General features: G+C 47.8%; 1 long non-coding RNA gene and 1 pseudogene across 1 annotated transcript in view; both read right to left on the bottom strand.

Annotated features, from left to right (window-relative positions):
* The window catches only part of LOC144164162 (uncharacterized), a 127,139-nt gene that overhangs the window by 33,524 nt on the left and 69,727 nt on the right, over positions 1-23,888 (bottom strand). The window contains exon 3 of the long non-coding RNA XR_013321088.1: positions 12,017-12,099. This is a non-coding gene — a long non-coding RNA (uncharacterized LOC144164162). The remainder of the gene's footprint in view (positions 1-12,016; positions 12,100-23,888) is intronic.
* On the bottom strand, positions 17,488-22,755 carry LOC144164161 (THAP domain-containing protein 1-like; annotated as a pseudogene).

Raw genomic sequence — 23,888 nt, 5'->3', positions numbered from 1 at the left:
TACATAGGTGCCATCCCCGCCACCCCTCGTATGCTCCCCGCTTACGCCGGTACCCCAACCCAGACATTGACAGCCCCTTTAAGGAGGCGGAAATAACCGCAGCTCTTGAGACCCTGGCAAGAAATACAACGCCAGCACGACAAAATCACCAGCAAACACTTAGGAACCTGGACTATGACGCCATAGAATGGTTGCTGTACTATATCAACGAGCAATGGGAAAAGGGTCAAGTTCCCGCTTTTTGGTAACATGCCGACATCAGGTTAATTCTCAAACCTGGAAAACCCACACATTTCACTAACCTACCTTCACTCTCCCTGACATCATACGTAGGCGAGTTATATGAACACATCGTGCACAATAGGCTTGCCCCTTACCTCGAAGACAATGATCACTGGCCTCACCGCGTCTACGACTTCCGCTTGCAACTTTCTACTCAAGATATACTCCGCCAAATAAAAGAAGACATCCTGGACACATTGCAATCTCAGCAGCCACCACAAAAGCGCCATTTTGGCCCTTGACGTGAAAGGAACCGTCGCTAACGTCACACACCGTCACACACACCGAAAGGCCTACAGTGAACCCCCTGCGGCGAGCGGACATACAACTTTGTGTAAAATTTCTTGAGAAACCGCACAACGACAATCGGCATCGGAAACCTCAGAACAGACCAACTCCCGACACCATTGAAAGCAAAGCCCCATGGCTCTCTCATATTATCACTACTTTTCAATTTGGCAATGAAAGACCACGATTGAATAATACCCGAGGCATCAGTCTCGGTATCTACACCGATGATGTCACAATATGAACAAGCACGGGCTTTGCCGGCACGTAGCAAGACCCCTTGAAAGAAGCAATTCAAACCACCAAACAGTACCTCCGCCGACGACGTGGGCTGCCCTGCTCTCCAGACAGATTTGAATTACTGCTCCTTAAAAAAATAATCCAGAGGTCAACTCCCGGCGGTAATTACTGATATAGAACTTCAAATCAACAACGCTGCAATACCAGAGGTCAAAACTCTCCGCCTACTAGGACTTACGTTACAGCAAGACGGAGCGGGCATGGCAACCCTCCATAACCTGACCACCACAATTCATCAAGTTCTACATCCCATCCGCCGTATCACAAACCGCCGTCATGACCTCGTAGAACAAGACACCATTAAAACCTTGCAAGCATTAATAATGAGTAGAATTACATATTAAACGGCATACCTAGCCCTGAAAAATAAAGATAAAGAAAAACGTAATATTTTGATCCGAAAAGCCTAGAAGTTTTCTCTCGGTTTACCTCTGACTGCTTCTACAGGCACATTATTGCGATTAGGCCTGCACAATACTTGGGAGACATTGGCTGAAGACAACAAAAGTAGTCAATTGTAACGCTTAAAACTCATCAAGACCGGAAGACACACCTTAAAAAATCGGGGTTACGAAGTCCCAAAAGACAATAACGCTAAACAACTCATTCCTCTACATGTTAGAGGGAACGTCATTGTCGCCCGGGTACCAAGAAACATCCACCCGATCCACAACAAAGGGCGACGCAAGGCAAGAGTTCGAGCTTTTAGAACTGCATACGGGAAACGGCCTGATGTTAGGTAGGCAGACACATCACTGTACAGCAGTCCATCAGCCCACGCCATCAGCATAGTAAATAATCAAGGTCTGGAGCTAGAGATCTGCTTCTTTACCTACCAAAGACATCAACAGCGCCGAAGAAACAGCCATTCTCCTGGTAGCTACCACTGTAAAAGAACATGTCACCATCATATCAGACTCCCAGACAGTGTGTCGAAACCTTCAAATTGGACGCATTTCATCAACAGCAGTAAAAATTCTATCAGCCCACCCCGATTTACCCGAAAGTTTCATCATATGGACACCGGCTCATTCATCACTAGAAGAGAATGAGGCGGTTCAGGTTGCAGCCCGAGCTCATACACACCGGACGCCTCCTTCTGGGATATCATCCAGTCCTTCTTTGCCACTTTTCGGGCGGGTTATGTTTCGCAAAAAATAGGTTTTCGCACTCTTCGAAATTGGAGGTGCCGTGGCCAGTATTTAGGGTGTTACCGTTTAGATTTATTGCCTTATTGTGGTCAACTGCCTAGACTTGCTACAGTGGCTGAAAAATACATGCTTTGTCACAACTGTTTTCGGCGTTATAAAGGCAACACCCGAAGCATGCAAGATAAATCCCAACTAACATTTTATGTCTTTTGGCCTGGAATGTGAAATTGACAGAAACAAAAAAACATTCCGCTGGTATTTGGCAGCGTCTCTACTAAAACAACCGACTGCGGTGGAGAAGCTCCTTAGAGCTTCCCACGAGAACAGGATACAAAAAACTCACAATGCCGGGGTCCCGCAACCCACACGAATATACGAGGTGAAACAATTCCCCAGGCACACCGAGAGCATCGAAAGGAGCTGCAGTGAGTGCGACAGCTGGAGATAGAACATCCGCCAGGCGCATGCCAATCCACCTCTTTTGATGTGCGTGCCTGCCACTAACCCTCCTACCCCCCGCCATTACAGCAAACAAGGTGCAAAGCGTAATTCGTGAGCCTACTAGGCCCATAGAAAACGAGAGAAAGAGGCATGAGTATCGTGCTCCCTTACTTCAGCATGTTGATCTGGACAATGCAAGGATAGTCAACGCATTTCAACTATTAACAGCGAAGCTGCTCTTGCTTAGGGATTTCATAGGACGGAAAGTGGTTACGAGGTCACAGCAATGCGGAGAGGGCATAGCCTAGCGAGGAAGCGAACAAGCGCCAACCACACATGTAGCAAATTAGAATTACTGAAAGAGACGCTTATATAGGCGAAGCTTTTTAAACTACCAAATCTGGTAGCAGTGTTTATACTTGTCGACATTGTGGAGCGGAAGAAAAATAAGGATATTCGAGGCAAGATATAAGTGATATTTGCATTGATTTTTAATTAAAAATACATCGCTGTTTGATTTTTGTGATAGCATATAAAAATACACCGGTTAAGAACAAACAGCGCTCGCGGGGCCCCCTCATGGCAGTGTTCTGATTCAAAAGTGAAGAAAGGTTCCAGTAGATGATGCGAGCAGTGGAACACGACCAAAATGAATTGATGCTAACGGGAATCGATTTGCTGGCTTTGAGAATTTTGATGGAGCTTACCTTTGCGATTAGGAAACCAGGTAGCTTCGCTGTTAACATCAGCGTTCGTGGCGTGAAGTCAACTAAGCTCTCACAAACTAACTCGAAGTTTTAAAAACGCAGTAGAAGGTAAACTGGCGGTATTCATGGAATTAGCAACACTATAAAAATGTTTCGCCATTATATTGTCAATGTGAAATTCTGTAGCACGTACCATGCTCCCGCATGTAATCCAGGCGCCAGAGATTATTCCGCACTTTACGCAAAACACGGAATAAGCTTGCGAAACTATTCACGGATCTTTTAACCGTAAATAAGAAGTGTATGTTGAACCTGCTCTTCTGAAGGCTTTTCTGCGAAGGTTTATTGCGGAAACGTGTCTCTGTAGCAAATACTATTCGTACCACTTTAACTCCTTTTCACACCGGATACAAACTGGATGTATCATTTGGTACTGTATACATACCTACCATGCCTTGAAATTCTACCTCCTTGCTTGCATACATTTTATATGTATTATTCCTTTATTTTTTACGTCCCCCAAGCCTTACATTGGTGTATTTAAATAACGCAGGGTTTATCCGGTTTTCTAGTGCAAACCCTCGTTTAAGTATACAGAAAAGGGAACAAGTACTGTTCGTACTTGGTTTCAGCACAACGTCTTAGCTATCACGTTTTTGTGACGTTCTCTTCAAGACATCTTCTGTAGCTTCTTGTAGTGTAGTAATTGCCGTATGCACCACCACTTCTTTTTGTGATGCAGTGTGTGTGCCGTTTGCCACTAGATGATGGTGGCCAGAGCCCATTCACGTTCATTAGTGCAGCTTTTAACAGCGGAGCTGTTTGAACTTGAGTTCCACTCGTGCAGCGTCGCTCAAAACTCGGCGCAGTTTTGAGCGACGATTGAGCAGCACCTTCCGTTAACATTGAAGCGTCCAAAGTAGAGGTAGGCAGGTTTCGCAGTGGGGTAAAAGCCCATCTTTCTAAGAAATAAAAAGAGGTTCTTCAATAATCACCTCTGTTTACCCTCCCCGGAACTTTGAGAGGTGGAGAGTTGGAAAGACGTTTTTTTGCAGTTATAGCTTCGCACGTACCAGGCACAATGAAAATATATCCTCGACGACCTGATCGCCCGTCAAACATTCTCAGTACTAGCAGCGCGGTTACTTGCTTGTAAACGGTGTAAATTACTAATAATGTGCGATTAAGCAGAGTCAGAAACGTAAAATATCGGTTTCTGACACAGCTATGAAAAGGCGATAAAGAAATATTGTAAAATGGCCACCCTGCTCTAGTAGAAAGCAGAAGCTGAAAAACCTCACAATTATATTAATGGATTTCGAAATAAACACGTTGAGCAACGGGTAAATATGACTAAGATCAGTTTTAATTATACCCGCCACTTTATTTTTCTATGATCTGTTAAAGCAACAATAATTATTTGTCTTTTTTTTACTGTGAACTGCTACGCAACTGTTTGTCGGACATTAAAAGATTTGCTAGATATCACCTCATTCTTCCAAGTTAAAACAAAAATAGTGCAATAAACTTCTGGCTTACTAGAATACTAAGTTACTGAGTGCCATTTTGTGTAACTACCTCGAACATTGATAATCATTGCGTTTTAATGACATCAAAAGGGGGTCGTTTATGACAAATATTCATTTGTTTGTCGCACCTTAGGAAGCAGCATTTCGAAAATTGTCCTTCCTAGAGCAATCAGCAGGGTATGAAGTGTTCAGCAAGCCAGGGTAAACAAGTCTAAAAAACTGGCCAGCTTAGCCTTGAGGCGGATGGGTAAAAAGATAAACAAGCCTCTCGGGTTGTCTAACCTCAGGTCGATTTCATTAACCTCATGCGCAGGGAAACTCATGGAGCACATGGTTCTGAATCGCCTAACCCTTAATTCACATAGGGCACAACAAAATAAGGATCCCCGACTCCATGTACGATTTCCTGTGATACTTATCAAAGTGCGTTTGATAATGTATCGCACGGGGACATACTGAACAACTTACAAGACTCCCAATGTGGGGTGGGGGCCTATAACTACGTTCGGGACTTCCTTTCGGGCCTCGGAAAGCTTCGGAGTGACAAATTACAGGTCCCAGCAGAGGGCACACCACATGGCTCAGTGATCTCGCCGTTACTTTTCAGAATCGCGATGATCATCCTACGGACAAGCTAAATGCAATCCATGCCATCTACACTGATGATCTCACATTCTGGACCACCAGAGGGTCAACGGGAAACCAACAGGATTCCCTGCATGAAGCCGCAGACCGCACCGAGGCACACCTCAAGCAGTGTGGACTTTCCGTCGCCTCAGAAAAATTGGAACTTCTGGTACTAAGAAAAAGGACGAGAGGCAGACCCCCGCCGGAAGCACCAGACCCGGAAGTGAAGCTTTATGGCATCCCTATCCTAAAAGTCGACACACTGCATTAGGCCTCACAGGATGGAACAGGAGCTGCTACACACCACAAGCTCAAAAGCACCATGACCTAGGTAACCCATACCTCGGCAAAACTGGGCGCCACTCACTGACACTCACACAAAAAAAACATTGGCCGCGTACCTGCTCCTTTCGTTGCAAATGCCGTCAACATACGATAGTCTTTATCGGCTTTTGCGAAGTAAATGCCTCCCTTCGCTTTCCCGCTCACCTCTCATCTTGTTCCTCTTGCGTCGAGCTGCTCCCAAGGTAAAGACGCCAAAGGTTTGCTTAAATCATTTTAAATTTCCCGCGTTCCACTGCTCCAAACCGGGTGTCTCGATGCCAACGCTGCCGTACGGCGAAGACGAGCGTTAATCGAGGCGCCCTACTTCAACGTTTATAGAACCGCGTTTCCCTACTCCACATGCGTTGCAAGCAGAACGTGAAACCTATCTAGTGGAACCTTGCGTAACTGTTGCCGGTTGATTTCTTAAAATGGCGCCAGAAGCTTTAGTGGCGTGGGCGACAGCAGGCGACGGCGGAGTGAATTATTTTTCTGCAGTTGATGAAGTATTTAATTTCGCAAAAGTCAAGCATGTTTGATTTCTTATAAAGGAACACTGCAAATATCACTTCTGTATTGATTTGTTGTCTCATATTTGCGTAATGTCTTGTTCTTCTTCAACAATGTTGACAAGTCTGAACATTCCACCGGACATAGACGGGTAGATTTAGCTGTGACTATAAAAGACTATTGCGCAGGAATTGTTTTGCTTTGGCCGGGTGGCAGACAGACAGACGGACATACAGACATACAGACAGACCAAAATTTCTGGGTTTAAGTAGCCCAAGAAAGACTATCGTCTTTAAAAAATATATTTTTCCTCACGCACTCACTCACACTCATGCTCACCAATCACCCTCACCACTCGCATTCACTGGCACTCACGCTCACTACGCGCCTTCCACCACTCGCATCCACTCGCGCTCACGCTCAGCACTCGCCGTTACTACTCGCACTCACTTGCGCCCATGCTCACCGCTCGCCATCACCATTCGCACTCACTCACGCTCAACATTCGCCGTCATCACTCGCACTCACTCATGGTTGCGCTCACCACTCCTAGTCTCCCGTCGCACGCGAGTGTGTGCAGAAGACCCTCAATGAGTCATAAAAACGAACATTATTAGTGCGCTAAAAACGCCCGTGTGTACGAGATTTCGGCGTACGTTAAATATCCCCAGGTGGTCAAAATTAATATGTACCCCTCCACTACGGCGCACCTCGTCGCCTGCGTTGCATCGGCGCGTTATACCCTACAATCAAATCAATCAAATTATTAGTGCGCGGCGTTGTCAGAAAGCCATCCAATTCATATTCCTAAATCTACACGCAACCAGAGAATTATTTTTAGTGTGCCCCATAGCAGGAGCCCAGTGACGACATATTTCCGAAGCTAAAAGCAATCCTGCCAATAAAAACCATCACAGCGAGCGGCTCCTGCGACGAATAGCCAACAGAGAGTACAACCGAAATAGTGGCGCTCACCGCGGCAAGCCCCGCAAATGGCACGAGTAAGTGAGCGCACTCGCGAGTGGGGAACCGGGCTCCCCGCGAGTTGCTCTCGCACTCGCGACTCGCGAGTGGTGAGTGGGGCTCACCGCGAGTGGTGCTCGCACTCACTCGCACTCAGACTCGCCAGTCCAAAACAATGGCGAGGCTCCCTCACCACTCACTCATGAGTGGTGAGTGGGGTGTGTGCGAGTGCACTCGTGAGTGAGCCTGCTGACCTGGGGTTACCTAAGAGGGATGCGACCAAAAAGCATGGACTCAAGGAGGAAGATACAATTCGATTAATAGAAACACTAATTATCCGCAGAAAACATATGGTACCCCATATTTGGGGCTTAAGAACTCCAAAAAAGAAAAACTCAACATCCCCATCAGGAAAACATACAAATTGGCACTGCGTCTACCAGCGAAGACTTCGACGGAGAGACTACTGCAACTAGGCGTACATAACACGTGGGAGGAACTTGTAGAGGACCACAGGATTTGCCAAATTGAACGGCTGAAACTCACAGAAACAGGTCGCGCCACTTTACGTCATCTCGGGTATGAGGTGAACTTGGATTCCCAAACCCCAAAAAGGCGTATGCCACTTTGTCTGAGGGAGTACATCATGGTTGCCAATATCCCTGGCAACATCCACCCTCTTTACCTCAAAGGAAGGAGAAATGCCATGGTAAAGGCACCGAAAAAAGCCTATGGTAATGATAACGGATCGAGGTACGTCGACGCCGTAAGATATTCAAGCGTAAACCATGCAGCACACGCGATAACCGAAACCAATAGCAAAGGAAAGGAACTAGGCTCGGCAAGTATCCCGACTGAAAACATTGACTCCGCAGAAGAAGCAGTGATTGCTCTCGCTACTACAACGATCACGGAAAGCCAAGCTCGCATGATTATAACCAGACTCCCAAATAGCCTGCACAAATTTTGAGAAGGGTCTCATCTCCACAGTAGAGCTTAATATAATCCTAAAACTAAAGGATCAAAAAGATGTACCGGACATATACATCGTGTAGACACCGGGGCGCGAGTTTCTGGAGGGTAATATGGCGGCTGATGCCGCTGCACCAGATAATTCCCACCGGGCAACCCCCGCAACCCTCACACCCATCACAGAAGCTCAAGCCACCCCCCACCCCCCCACCGATGTTCCCACCTATCCCACAACGCACCTGGGACATAATGGGGCATTGCAGATTGAGCAGGCGGAAATATCCTCCTCCTCATCCACAACTCACCAAAGAAGAAGCAACGCAGTTTTTGAAGACTCCAAACCAACTCTTTCCTGCACGCCTCACAGTTGCACATGATTCATCCCAGTCTGTACAGTTACGACTGTCAATTCTGCGGCACCCCCAACACTCTCTACCACATGGTGTGGGAGTGCAAGGGTGTGAAGGAACTCCCAGAGGTTCTTGCGTCAACGATGAAGAAGTGGGAGGCCCTGGTGTCCACCGAGATCCTGGATGAGCAGCGCGGTCTGGTGATCCGGGCCAGGCAAGCAGATGAGGACCATAGCATCCTGGACTAGGAATGCCACCCACCATGGATGGTCAACGTCACTACAATGAAGATCACTCAGCGGTCAATTTTCCTTTTATAGGAATCAATAATCGTTTATTCCTCCTCCTTAGAAGCACTTGTCTTGAAGGACAATCTCTCGCTACTAAGTTAAAGAAACACGTTATGAAAAAGTCTGCAACGAATGCTATGAATTAAATTTTTTTTCTAAAAGTAATCACGACCGGATCATTCCAAATTCCATTTTTAAGGGAGCTTACTTTCCCTTCTAAGCTTGGGAAATATTTTCTGCATAACTATAAGTGCGAAGAAGCCAGTTTTACTGAATTGAGCGGGAAAGTTTGGAAATAATTGGCCAATAAATTACGAAGATTCAGAAAATTTTCGTTTTGTTTTGCAGGTCGCCAAAGTTCCCACACCAGCAAAATTTTGAAGTTGCCCTGGCCAATGGCGCGTATACTTTTTTTTACGAAACCAACTGTGGTCTTCCTCAGTAACACAACGCCCGGTCTATAGTATGGATACAATCTTGAATGTAGCATTAAAGTTTCATCTCCAGCAAAAGATGGTAAAGGCGCCACTTCGGCTGTCCTTATCTGAACACCGTCATACAGGAGAAATATTAGCCGCGTATTTGTTCACTTCGCTGACGATGGCGTGGAAAAAAAGTAATTAGATCTCCGGTTATATATCCGCGGTATTTACGACAACCTGGGTTTTATGACGGAGAAGTGTATACCCAATGAAGTTCCTGTAAAATGCATGAAAAACCTCGGCTGTCCGAGACGATTTGATGCGTGACCCGTGTTATCCGACGACCCACGCGAAGCTCGCGACCAACCGGCGGACGAAGTGAAAGTGCAGTGGGCCTGTTCTGTGGACCTTGAGCCCGCTCAATCAGTTCTCTCCGGCTTAGCGTTCTTCTCCGTCTCATCTTCACTTACTCTCCCCTACAGTGACGGCCCTCTCCTCGCTGGAGCCGCTTCTTGTGATGTGGCGGAGCGGTCGGCGGGGTAGTGTACAGGTGTTCATTTCTCCAACTCCGGAGTGAATCACCAGCAAGGTTACGCCGGGGTCTTAGGTTTCCACGTTCTTGTCATGATATGATTCACACTGCCTTGCTGGAATCAGGGAAGTCGACTGCGCTACAAGGCTTGGTTTAATAGAACGTGATTTTGCACCTGCACGGCATTATTCTTTTCGAATTTACTTTTTTAGTGATTAGTATTTTTCCAAGCCCTTCGAATTATTAGTTCGTAGTTTACTGGGAAGTTGCTCACGAATTCATCGCGCGAAACTGATTTATTGGCGTAATTGTTGTTAGGATTTTACGGCGGCCGCATTTTACAAAACTTCTACACGATCCCGAGAAAGTCATATAATCGAGGTTATACCGTAGTCTTCTGCCGTCTCTGCCACGTAAATGCCTCTCTTGCTTTCTTCGCCCACCTCTCAATATCTCTCCTGAATCGGTCCTCTCGTGATAAATGCAGTGAGTGGAGGTGTGCTCAGGCAAAATCAATTTCCGGGCGTTCAACTGCTCGCATGCTCTTAGTAACCTCACGCGTTACTGTTAGACTTGGAATAGGGCCACGAGGTCTACGCTCGGGCGCGAGATTTTTTTGTACTTTCGGGTCGGAATAGTGATTTCTGGTCGTATGTTTCGTTTGCGGTTTCAATAACAAGCGCAAATTCGTGATCACATAAAGGAACACTGCCAAGCGTCGCGTATGTATCGATGTTTTGCTTGAAATGTGCCCAATGTTTTTTCCTAAAAGTATTGACCAAGTGTAGGTAAACCTGATGTTGACCAGTTTTAGCGGTTCGGAAAGGTTTTGCTTATGTGAAGTTCTCCATTTAGTAGTATTATCTTTTCGCAGGATGGCGAGAAATCGACAAACGGATGGACAGACGGATGGAGAGAGAGGTAGACCAAAATTTTCAAGTATAAGCAGCAGAAGAAAGACTATCGGGTTTAAGATTGTAGGGGCTTCCTATTTTAAAATTCATGATGGTGGTAGTGCTGGCTGTTCGGTGAACCAAAATCATCTTGCCGGCGGGGCGGGTTGGGGGAGAAAACGCTGTACTGCTCAGGGGAAGCGTTTGAGAGGGGGGATGCAAGGGTTTCCTAGCACTTCACCTTACGTGAAGGGTTGGGCCCTAACAGACGGGAAGTGCACATCCCGGTAAACAGCTAGCGGGAAAGAGGTTTTGTAGGTGTGGGGTATAGTACCTGATACCTTGTATACGATACGTGATACCTAGTACCTGGTACCTAGTACCTGATATGATACCTACTACCTGGTACACGATACCTGAAACCTACGAATATGTGTTCACTTGCCTTCTGGAGAAATTGAACTGGGTTGAATGGAATTGTTGTTCTTTTAGCTACCATATAAGGTGCGTTAGGTTTAGACTAAGTTTAGGCGAACGGAAGCGTAACCACCACTAGACTAAGACGCCGCTACAAAAAATGGCTTATCACGATGGGTCCCGAATCGCGCCTGCGCCAGACGGTCAGGCGCGAAATGGTCAGGACTAGCTTACAGTAGACCCGTTTATCCCAGGTTCGGGAGCTCGAGTTCTGGGAGGATTCATAGGGACGTTTGTTGGAATTGAATATGCGGTACACAAGGGAGTTCGAGCAGCAGCATTTCCCAAAATAATCTTCTGAGTGCTTGAAATCCAGGAGGATGATCCTGGCATGATTACGATGCACCGCACTTAGCGAAGCACTCTTTGCTACTATTTGGACAAAATACAAGGATAAGTGGGCCCAAGTATAGTAGAAGATCTTGGGTGATGAGGACCGTTAAGGAGATCGCATTTTTTGGTGTCGAAGATAGGGTTGTCATTTTGAAGGATACAGAGACTGCACATACGAGGATGGATAACGGGTACCTGGTTCTACTCACTCCCTGTTAAGGCAAATAACAATACTGGCAAATCGGCGCCCTGCATAGCTTCTTTGTGGGTTCTCATGACCGGGTCTTTCTTCAGCAGATGCCTCTCCAGTAGATGATGGCGACCACAGAGTGCCTGGTAATGGTGTTAATGGAGTCTCTGTTACAAGCATACGTTTTTCAACGTCGTATTGTAGTTTTGATGTATGTTCATGGTAAAACATATCGAGTACATTTGTGATTGCAAACTATACGTAATCCTTTATTTATAGCCAGTTATTGAAAGGCGAAGAATAGTCAGCCGTTGGCTGTGGTGCAATGGAGACCTATTACCATGGGCTGGCAACATATTTACGAATTAGGCAGTGGGTAAGTTGATTGCGTTCGAAAAATTGATTGCGCAAATAAATGCGACTGGCGGTTCTCACCCAATGGCCTTGTTGAAGTCACACTGTCGTATACTTCTTCTGTCTTTTCGGCGGAGAAAACCAGTCGGATTTTCGAATTAGGCCTAAGGAAAAAATAATTGGGATCAAGCGGATGCACTGTGTGAAAAAACCGTAAAATTACGGCGGCCGGTGCTGCGTTCTAGCCGTATTTTTACCGTAGGTTCTCCTCTGCCATAACCTCAAGAGACGGAAAATTACCGTATTTTAAAAAAATACCCATGATTAACCTTTTATTGTGTATAACTGGCAACAAGTATCTGTATTTACCAATGAATTGAGCATCAATACTCATAGCTACAAGTTTTTTAAAAGCATTTTCATCAGAGTGAGTGTAATGTAAGGAACAAGTTTTTCTTTCGGACGAACAGCAGAGCCGGTGCATGGCCGAAGCTGACAGTTGGATATTTGCACTCTCTATCAATGCGCGATCTAATGGTCCGCACCGCACGGGCAGATTCGCGCCTTAAATTTATCTTGTTTCGGGGATTTGACTACCTTGGGTTTATCTGCCGGACGAAGAAATACTGCCGAAAAGTCAGGTAAGTGAGTGGTCAACCTCGTTTTCTTGTGTTATGTATGTAACGAAAGAAAGTGGCTGTCTAACTTCGGTCCGCGTAACAGGTTAGCCCTAGCGTTTTCAGTGACTCGTTCTGAGGGTTCCGTAGATTTCAGGAGTGACTTTTGTACCCAGGTTTTACGAGTGTACACGTGAGCAATTCGTGCACAATTTATAGCCGTTTGTTTTAGTGGTTGTGTTCTGCTTTGCTAGCGGAACGGTTTGATTTCAACATATAAAAATGAAATGTATAACGCAATAGCACAATTTATTTTTAGTTCAAGTTGGTCAATGTTTTATTTTCCTGCTCGGATTTTCCGTGCAAATCTATAAACCGGCCTGACTGCGTTTAAACAGGAAGGTAACCATGGCGCGAAAACAGTGGGCGGTGCGACCCTACAGTGTACTAGAATAGGGGAAGTGGGTTCAACGGCCGGCGCGCTCCATGCGCAGGCGTAGCGGGGAATGTAGACCAGTTTCTGATGTACGCGGCGGCGCTGCGGCAGCACGGGCTGTACGGCCGATCTCCTCGATGGCTTTGACTGCGTGCGGTGCGTCGGCTCGACATCGCGGTTTGGAGCTGAAAAGTGTCTTTTTAAAGAGAAATGCACTGCGGAGTCGTTGATGTCAGCGTCATTGTTAGGTGCGGAGTACCTTAGGACCGCACAATGTCCGTCTGCGTCCGTGCGCATAGCATTTACAATAGCAAAAAATCACACAGGCACCAGCAGCGTTCGAGCCTATGTCTGGTAGACCGGACAGAGTTAGTGTCAGTCGTCTTACGCATTGGGCTACGACCGTTTATTGTTTTTTCTTTATTACCTTTTGGTTTCACACAAGACACGTCATGGATAGATTAAAAACCGTCGGCGAAAGTTGGGCTGACGAAAAACTTGAAATAAACATCAAACGTACACAGTTCTTCAAAAACAAGTAACCATTCCAGATCCAGTGTCACCAACTTTTACACTTCAACAAATAAACTAATTCTTTGTGCAAAGTATTTGCTCACAGTGAGGGCGTGTGGGTCAGCGTGGCGCACCGCCATCCTCACTCTCCAAATTGCATGCAAGCCTAGAGCCATGATGAGGTCATATGGCACACTGTTGTCGCTAGGTACATAAAGAAATCGCATCTCTTGTGGTGAAACGGGAAGTCTATCTTTAACGTTCTCTGTAACACATCCCAGAAAAAGATGGCGTACCAGCATTCCGTGAAAACGTGCTGAACAGTTTCCGGCTTGTTGCATAAAGTGCACGTTGTAGGACCGACAACATACAAGCCTTCCTCCTGCATCCAAGTCTTAACGGGTTTTCACGGTTGCTGGGACGGCCATATTTTTGACGCGTGATAACACGTCCTGACCAGGAACAGATCTGTACGATGAGCGATATAGTGGCGTGGGGAACAATAAATACTTCAAGTATTCAGTACGTACCTTCCTTGACACAGTTGCTAGATACCCCAATGAAAACCTTACTGAGAGAAACCTGAAAGAGTCTACAACCTCTTGCACAGGCACGTACCCAGGATTTTTTTTCGGGGGGGCCCAACCCAAGGTAACTTTTCTATGCAAATTAGGGGAGAGGGCGAGGGTACCGGCTGTTACTAGTACAAACACGATGAACACCCAGCGTTTACCATAAAGGCGCGTAAACCTGCATAGAGAAATGAAATTAAGTGATGGAGGCGAAAAGCGAAAACACTCGTATGTTCGATATTTCGGCGCACGTTAAAGATCCTTACGCGAAGTCTGAATATTAAAAAAGAACAGCAGTAATAAAATAGTTAGAGGAACAAATACGCGTACTGCATAGCAAATATACATGCCCTATGCTAATGTTAAGGCATATTCACGGAGCATCCCACACGTTATACGCAATCGAAGTCGGCAGAAATGGAAGTGCATGTAATGGAAATGGAAGGCACTCGAGAGTTCAGATCTCCGTGGCAAACCTCTTGCCCTTCCATATTTTTCTCCAAACAAAATCTGCGCCTGGGCGGGAGCGGGCCGACTTCGCATCGGCACCGTCATCCTAGGTGCACCACGAGCGTCTGTCTTCGTGGCCCCAGCGGCATCGGTCGGGCACCAGCGGCCAGCGTCCACGCTCCGTCGACGTTCGTCTCGACGGCCCCGAAAGGCTACGCTCGGGCCGAGCCTACCTGGAACCTCCAGCGGCAGCGGCTACCAGGGGGTAGCCACCGAGGAAGCGCGCCGCCGAAGGGATGACCGCGCGCATCGAACGCCGGCGTCAAGGACATCCAGCGGGAGCGGCTACCAGGAAGTAGCCGCAGAGGAAACGTCAGGACGCGCGGAGCCCACGCCGTCCACTTAGTGACCGCCCGCATCGAACGCCGGCACCGAAGCGAGAGGAGGACGGCTACCACCGGGTCGCGGCCACGCAACGGGTGCGACACGTCAGCGCCGACGAAAGCGGGGTAGGCCAGTCCATTAGCGACATATTCGTAGGATACAACTAGGGAGTTGTAGTGAGAAAGAGATGAAGTAGGACTTTACGTCATGAGTGAATTTGGACTGAAGGTGTAGAATTTTATTGTAGAGTGTTTTGAGTTTTGATTTGAATTGTATATAGAGCTGTTAAGTTAGGGGTTTGTATGCGAGTTGTATTTTAGGATTGTAGAGGTTTGAGTGTTCATCGTTTGTGTGTAGTTTAAATATTGATTGCTTTGCCTGAGGGTTTTTTGTGTGTGCACTAAATCTGTGTTATGTCAAACTCGCCAACGGCTTCCCTGTGTCCATTGCTCCAAGCTGGTAAAGACCACCCCACCATCCGTTCACGGTACACTGGAGGCCACAGCCTTTAGCACATTGGCGTACTAGAAGTGATATGCCATGCATTGGTGGGAGCTTCCTTTAATTTTTGTATGACTTAGCACATGAGCAAGGTGCGCACAGGGCCTCTAGACGGGCGTGAGTGGTCGCGTGACGCTTTCACGTGGCATTCAGCGAAAACGCAGGGGGTAAACCCATAGATGTGCTTGGTGAGTACACCACCAGTCTTCCGCATCTTCGCGTGGGCTCGTAGCTAAACCGGTAAGACAATGGGCTCTCGTTTTGTCAGTCTTAGTTCCAGGTTCGATTTCCGGCGGTGCCAGTAAATTCTTTTATTTGTTCGCTGGAGTTTTCTGGTGACACCAACGGTCGCGAAAGAACCCTTTGGTGGTAGAGGTAAAAAGCTTTGCTTTAAAAGGTTGCAAACTGTGGCACGTGCGAAAACAGACAAATCTCGACCCCCCCACTTGGTTGTCTTTTCGCGCAGCTTCACCGTCTCGGCTTCCCAGTACTCGCTGCTATCCTAGCAGCTACCCAGGGGAACTCCGAGATAACGCACTGGTGTGCGTGACCAAGAAATATTTTTAAACACTACGGGTGCTGCCTTCCCTCCCTGCGAAAAAAACCCGCACAATTTGCCCAATTAACAGAACTATCAGTAATGCGTCAAATTTCTTTTGTTATCGTTATTGCCTTCACAAAATACAGCCACGTCGTCCGCATATGTTAATTGTCTCACCTCACTCGAGCAGAGACGAAAGCCGCGAATATCCCCGTCATTCATTATTCGCAAACAAAAAGTCTCCAAAAATGCAAAACAACAGGGAAGAGGCAGGGCACCCCTGCCTCACAGAAGATAACACATGAACACATTCGGAAACACTCTTGTTTACAATTACACTCTAAAATTGGTCACGCGTTGTAAGCGTGAAACACGCTGCTTGGCGTTGCAAACTTCTTTTTGAGACCCACGTGACTCAAAATACGCGTTATTTTTTTCCTTCCAAGCGTGAAGCGGTTCGAGAAAACCCACATTCCTTTTCTTTTACGCGTGATGCAGGAGTGTATGAGTTTGAACCGCAAAAATCACGCCTAAGAAAACCCCGCGCCGGCGATCGCGCCTCTCTTCATCACGCATATACATACCCTGATTCATATCCCCATTGGTGTCGTGTGACGTGTTGCTGCATGCGGCTGTGACTCGCGCCTCCTTTGTTTGTTTCTTTTTTTCTAACGCAAAGCATTGAAAGGTGGCCCTCGCTTCAGCGATTTTGGCGGGAAAATGGAGTTAAAGCCGTTGGAGGCGTCGGTGGGCACTGACCTCTATACTCGGTGACAACTTTAGAACGGCACCGGAAGTTGCCGCTGTGCCTTATCACCCTAACCGGATGTTTCTCCGCGCGGCCCAAGTAGGGCGTTCCTGGGAATATTTGGAACATGGCGTGAGCCGTTCCCGTGATTTTTTAGACTTAATATGCTTATAAACAACTCCAGTGACGACAAACAAACTGCGTGAGACAAGGCAGACGATATCACGCATTCATAGCAAACCCGTTTCATAACGCGCGCGCACTGACGTCACGGGTCTGGCGCTTTGGCGGAGTGATACACTACATGAGGTGGTGCCGTTCTTGAGTTATAACCGCGTATAGTTTTTCTGGATGGCGCACCGCCGCTACCCGAAGCGGGATCTTGCGAAGCCACCGGAAGTGCCGCTGCTTGTCTCGGAAGGCGGTCGTCTGCTGCGCGACACGGTACGCGCGACGCGAGTTATGCCTGGGTGCTGCTGTTCTTTGGATCACGTTTCGTTTATTTCTTTTTTTGTAAATACTTGATAGTGGTTAGCAGGGTAAACCAAGTGACAATAAGGGCTATGTAGGCGCAGATCAGTGTTCGTTTAATGCGCTTTTAATGAGACAGCGTATGCACGTAAAGCTGCCTTTTTTTATAATATGCGTCCATTTTCTTTTTCTCAAGAATAACGGAGCATCGCCTATGAACGGCGGACAATCTTGGAGACGCGCCGCGTTCCGTTAATATGGACGGTTATGGGTCCCAGCCGTTCGGAGTGGCTGTCCGGTCTTGTACGAGGCGTGGGATCTAGCGACGCAGGCCGCGTTCATAGAAGCTTTCGCGGCCGCTTGCACGTGTCTCCGCTGGTTTCTGAGTGTTTGTTGTATTTGTTTGGTTTGCTCTCGATCTTTTCCTTTTTTTTCGTGGGAGAGAGTGGCCATCGCTTAAGGGTTACGGGGGGCGTTGCCAACCGTGGTTTAATCCCGGATTTGGTAATCCACCCAATCAGGTCCCCAGGAGACAGTGATTGGCCTGTGTATCGGGGGTGGAGCCTAAGTAACGCATCAAAACCACGACACGAGGTCTTGGGGCCGAATCCTCAAGGTTTAATGTGCTATGAACGGCCTGCGTATTGCCCGGCTAGCCAGGTTCGGCTAGGGAGGATCTTACCACTTGGGTAGTCTTAGGTCAGGGTCCGTCGCTGACGGGGGTGCCGCGTGTACAAGGTTGTAGCTGACGAAGACTCTCACTTTATTTCTTACTTCGCTAACTCTATCTTCAGTCTGTAAATATTCTGTATATGTCTCAGGTGTAAATATATGTTTTCGAAAATAACTATCGTCGTCGTGTCAAGTGCCGCAACCACCAGGCAACAACGCCAGATCATCCTCTACAACAACGAACTAACCTTTACTGCAGGGCAGGTCCATAGAAGGTGGCTCGTGTCGGCATCAGACGCAGGGACCGTACAAAAGGGACAGGTGTCCGCAAACGGTGCGTGATAGCGGGCAGGCCAAGCGTGGGTCACTGCTGGGGATAATGCCACCCCAACTGGAAGCCTCCGCAGCAGGACCTCCTCCCAGCGAGGGAGCCCACTGGGGAGGTCCGTTCCACGCGGTGCAAGTAAAGCACGCGTGGCGTCGCGGAGGTTCTCCTTTTACACCAGCAGTTCTTCTAGGGTGGACACCGGAAGAAGTGGCAGCGGCCTTTGTAGGTCTATACGGCGACAGGCGCAATCCGCCGCTATGTGGGCAGGAAGCATGTCCCGGCGAACCCACAATGGGTATTAATTGGAGTTGATGTAGAAGACACGTACTGATCAATTTGTGCGATTGCTTTACTGGTGCTTGAATAGGATAAGCTTTGTGAGCTGCTTGCGGATGTTTGATCCAGTTATCTTGGCCGTCCCCGTCTTCTCGGTGTGATGCATCCTTATCTTTATATCGGAAAGATTCCCCTTCTTTGGAAGGCTTGTGCCATGCAAATTGTCTTCTCTGCGCATCACTTTCTCTGTGGTCTGGCAGATGTACATTGTAGATGATGACGGCTTCTGCAGACCAGCATGGTTTTTCCAGTCAAAGAAGGCCGACGGACTACTCTCTGACACAGTTGCTGCGTGGCATGCAGCACAAGGAATCCTTCTGCGCATCACGAGGCACACAAAGCCCGCAATGTACCCGGTGATGTTACCGTCATACGGCGAGAGCGAAGGAATGCGCTCAGCCATCCTTTCCAACTCACTTTCCTCGGAAAGCTCGGGGTCATGCTGGAGATCTTCACCACCATTCTGCTTTGCCACAGTCATGTCCAGCTCATCATGAGCCCCGATCCCGCTGCTTACATACAAAATCCAGGTTCCATCAAGCGCATCACAATTTCCTCGTCCTCCTTTGACCTCGGTGTGCACAACTAAGCGTTTATAAGCTGCCACAAATTGTGCAACTGTGGGGTTGTTGTTCCACCCTCCTTTGCAGCGTATGGCAGCGAAGAAGAGTTTAATGTGGTCTTGCGAGAGCTTTTACATTAGTAGGTAGCGCAACGAGGCAGCTTCTCCAAGGAGCAAGGAAGATTCCAGCCCGATGGTCCTTTCAATGCTGACTAGAAAACCAAGAAAGGCAGTCTTCCGCGAAGTCTTAAAAATGGCAATCCTTGTTGGTCCAGTGAGGCAGCTAATGTACTCCTGAGCTTCCTCCAGAAACCACAACCAGATACCCTTGCTGCCAGGCCGAAGGGGTGCTTTAAATACCTGAGCCACAGGGTTGCGAGAGTTCAGGCAGTCAAACAGCCGGAAGAAGAGGCGAATGAACTTCGTAGTCGCTTGCGAATCCTTGAATTGAGGCAGCTTTAAGTCTTCCTGACAGAAGTCAATGGCATCTGCCACACTGGCACTCATTGCTTGGGCGGCAAGGTTTGCCTTCATTTTTTGCTTCTGCCACTCAATATGTGCCACCCGAAGCTTAGTTGCAGCGTGCAACCCCTGTTGTTCTTGGAGCTTGTGTAGATCATGGATACATTGCCACTGTATTAATGACCCCGATGAATCCTTTAGACAGCCAAGAGAGGCAAGGGCGTTGCGCACACGTTTTAGCATATGGCACACATCAAGAAAACAGTGCACCTTCTCATTAGTGACAGGGTACTGGAATGACGTCACCATTTCGCACTCATCCACCAGCAAAGCCCCCAGGTCCTTGAACATTGCAAAATTGCAGCTCAGCCCATCACAGGTTAGCGACATTATGCGAACTCCTGCTTCAGCAAGTTTTGTCAAGCATAGCTCTACAACGTTTGCTCTCTCTTTCCCAGTCATCTCATTTATAAGGAAATACCCACAGGGTATTTTCCAATGCGAGTCAAGAGAAACAACCATGAAAACCTTGCTTCAGTTGCCATACCAGTGCTGTCATCATCCATCTCGTTGCCAATATCCACATAGCCTATAAACTTCCTCCCATCCCACTCCACATGCTTTCTTATGGCCATCTCATCCCCCATGAGGCTGCACAGCAGTTCTTTTTGGCTTCATTAGCCTTCACACGAATGGCATTCATTGCCTCTCCAGTAAAACCAGGTTCCCCATTCACCGTGCTATACCACTTTGTTATTGTGGACTGGTGTGGTAAGGCGCAGTCAAACGTTTCCCGCACGTAATTAGACGCTTTCGTGGAATAAAACTGCAGGGTCAGTGCAAACATGCACAACGTGGGCGAGTACTGCTCCCGACTCGGCCTGGCTGGTTCGTCACCTTCACTTGACTGCTTCAGGATGCGCTGCATAACTTCAAGGGGCACTCCGGTAAAGCACTTCTCCAACATTGCGCAAGCATCTTCTGAAATAAGTTGCTTCTGCCTTAGGTCGTCCACAATTTCGCTCAATGATGCGACCCTGGTCTTCAGCCAACGCTCCCGTTGCTGGCTAGGCTTCAACCTCTTTTTGATGCCTTCAGTGACACTCGTGCACTTGTCCAGACTCCTTTTTAGGGTTTTTGGAGTGTCCATGACGGCATAGCTGTGATCAAATGCCTGTAAATAATAAATTTATAAACTCAACAACCAGAATAAATGTCAATCTATGAGAAAGCAACCTACAAAAACCTGTTCACTAAAAGTAAAAATTAGGCTTCCCATATGTGTTCTTCCCAACTTTTCTAATTCCCTTTCGTGTATCGGCCAGTTCAAGAAGCTTTCCTATTGGTAACTATCATCAGGCAGCCTGAAGGCGGCAGAAAATGTTTCGAGTTTTTACATTTCACAATTCATTTGTAGCTTATTGTTAGCGCTTATCTGAAAGTAAACTTGCACTTCCTGATGGCTCAGGAGGAGGTGCTGGTGGGCTGCTGGGTGCCTCATCTGACGTGGATAAGTCAGGAATTGGGGCTCTATCTTTGGGTGGTTTTCGTTTCGGAGTTTTCTGATAAAGGCATGATTTTCGTTATAGTGACCATCCCAACTCAACCAGCAATTTATGCACAAACAACAGCAAATTCTATAAAATTAACTCATTTCCACGCTTTAAGAAAGAAGCAGTTACAGGTGACTCATCTAGGCATGAAAAGGTACTTTTGTACACAAAACACCGCAATAACGCAAGAAAAAATACGCAAGGACATGCTTGGACCATTTGGTAACCATGCAACGTTGATTATTTGCCCTCAAAAAACGGCGTCACGTTGCAAAATATGCGAGCGGTGCTTTCTAGCAAGCAGTCAGCAAGAGACTGGTTCCCACACCGCAGAATACAACTGTCCGGAATCAATAATGTTCTGAACGACGAAACTGCAAGAATGGCGGGAACATTGGAAAGGCTTGCACCAAGAAGCGCTAAGACACCCAAAAATGCTGCCTGCACGGTTGTCAGAAAGACAACGTTCAGTGCCATGTGGAGACACAATCCACCTAGGCTGCAGATAGACAACGTGTTGCTTCTCACGTTGTCAGGCCAGTTTCTTCATGTTTTTGGTTCTGCAACAGTTAACATTGTAGACGCCCTGAAAGCTCAGTTTGACCCACAACAATCGGAGCTCTAGTGTCGAGCACGCTTGCAACGCCGAAATCAAGAACAGGGAGAAACCGCGGGTGCCTACGATAGAGCACTAAAACATGGATCATTTACGCAGAACCGTAAGCCAGGCATAGCTTCTGCGTCGCTTGGGTCCCCGATCAGCTCGTCAAGCATAGGCGTGTTAAACCTCACAATCAATCAATCAATCAATCAATCAATCAATCAATCAATCAATCAATCAATCAATCAATCAATCAATCAATCAATCAATCAATCAATCAATCAATCAATCAATCAATCAATCAATCAATCAATCAAATGCTCCACCGGAGAGGTCACCAATTTTAATGTTCCCACAACCGAATAGCAGCCGGCGGTTCACTGAAGCGTCGTACATATGTACACTCCAGGCCTTCCGAGTTCGGACTGCACAACAGAGAGTGCGGTCGCACAAATCGTCTTCCACTCACGCACTGCTAGTCTACCGCGCGAGAAAGGCGCTATCGGGAATTCTCCGAGGTGGCGTCGCATAAGCGCGCACGGCGTGCCGTCTCAAATATCACCCAAGTGTGTGGCCTTGGGCAGCGCTATATGTCACTTTTGCCGTGCATGTGAGATGCTACATCCGGGAAAAATCTTCTATGCAGCCCATGACTTTGCGTAAAAATGATTGGTGCGCAGAGAGAAGAAGTCTCACCTTATGCAAGTGCTCCGGGAAAGAAAACAGCGTTTGGATGGCGTCGCTTTTCAGACGCGTTCTTGAACCCGAGCGGTCAAAACACGCCTCGGTAAAGTGGTTGCTGAAAGTCTGCTGCCTGGAGATGGCTTCCATTTGTCCCTTTTGAGGTTAACAACCCACTGCTGGTACAAGTGGGGCTGGGAACGCGGAAACCTGCGAGACAAATACCGGACAGCTTTAACACGCCGTTCTACACATCGCAAATGTTTTCTTCATGCTCCCTGCAAGTCAGTTACGGGAAATTGAGAATGATTTAAGGGCACTTACGCATGAAGCGTCTGTCCAGAAGACTTTTCTGGCCTGCTTTTGCAATTAACAGCACAGCAGGCAGGCATTTTTTTGAGAGAAGTGCAGAAAACACGCACGCCGGCAGCAGTCAGGCGGGAGCAAGCACCGGCTTACGGGACAAGGACGCCGACTTCCCGTGGCTTCACGCCGGCGGGCTCTAAGCGCCATCCAGCTCCCCTGGTGGAGGTCAGTGTCGGCGGGAGCAGGAGCTTTGTGCGTCGTGCCTGTGGGCAGCGCTCGCTTTCCTGCGGTGGAGAGTGCCGATGAAGGAACAACCTGATGAGTAACTTGACATCGACTGTCCCGGGTGGTGTGGAGCGCGGTATAGGTGCAAGGAGGACGAGGAGTTCAACATTTATTGTTTCGAAAAGGCTTGCGGGTGGAGCCCTCAGACCAGGGCGCCATTGGAGCAACCCGCCGCCTTCGCCCGTTCGATCAGCTGCAGCTGTCTGCTGGGGCAAGAGCTAGCGAGTTCTCTATCCCACTGCTCTCGGGAGGGGTTTGGGATGGGGTCAATGTGGGGGCTAACTTGGCATTCACATACCATGTGGTAAAGCGTGGCAGGGACGCCGCAGTGTCTGCACAGGGGATCGTAGAGGGTGGGGTGTATAGCGTGTGAACACGGAGTGTCGACTGCCGGCAATTCTCGCGTCAAGCGGCGAAGTACACTTTTCGTGCCGGGTGGCGTTCTTACAGTGGGCAGTCAGGTGTCATGCACGGTCACTTGGAACAACCAGGTAAGCAAATTATTCACTCGTATCTTTGCTCATTACGTATTTGAGAACTATTTTCGGAGTAACGTCATTTTTAGTGTATACATATATTGTGCAGGTCTTCCTATTGACCTCGGAACGTCGCATTAGTGTCACGCCTAGTTCTCTTTGAAACTTCTGTTTGAACGAGTCATGCGGTCGACCGGGAACTCCGACAAGAAAGAAGGAAGGAGTGCGTTTTTTGTTGTGCTGGCTGTGAGTCGCTTCTTCGTTGGCCGTCCAGTTTTCGCCGTTCTCGGCGTCTCGCACCAGGCATTCTTGGCTCGCTGGCGCTAAATGTCGCGGCCGCGCTCGCGGTTTTCGTCGGTGGCCGTTCTAGGGCAAAGAGGTGCGACACCGCCGATGAAGGAGCCGCATGCTCCATCTGTCCTCCGCAGAGCACCCAGAAAACGACAAAAAATAGTGTA

This window comes from Haemaphysalis longicornis, unplaced genomic scaffold (assembly GCF_048455015.1).
Source record: "Haemaphysalis longicornis isolate Haplotype H1 unplaced genomic scaffold, Haemaphysalis longicornis Haplotype H1 scaffold_13, whole genome shotgun sequence".
Lineage (NCBI taxonomy): Eukaryota > Metazoa > Arthropoda > Arachnida > Ixodida > Ixodidae > Haemaphysalis > Haemaphysalis longicornis.
The sequence above is the reverse complement of the archived record's forward strand: the minus strand, read 5'-3'. Positions and strand labels throughout refer to the sequence as shown.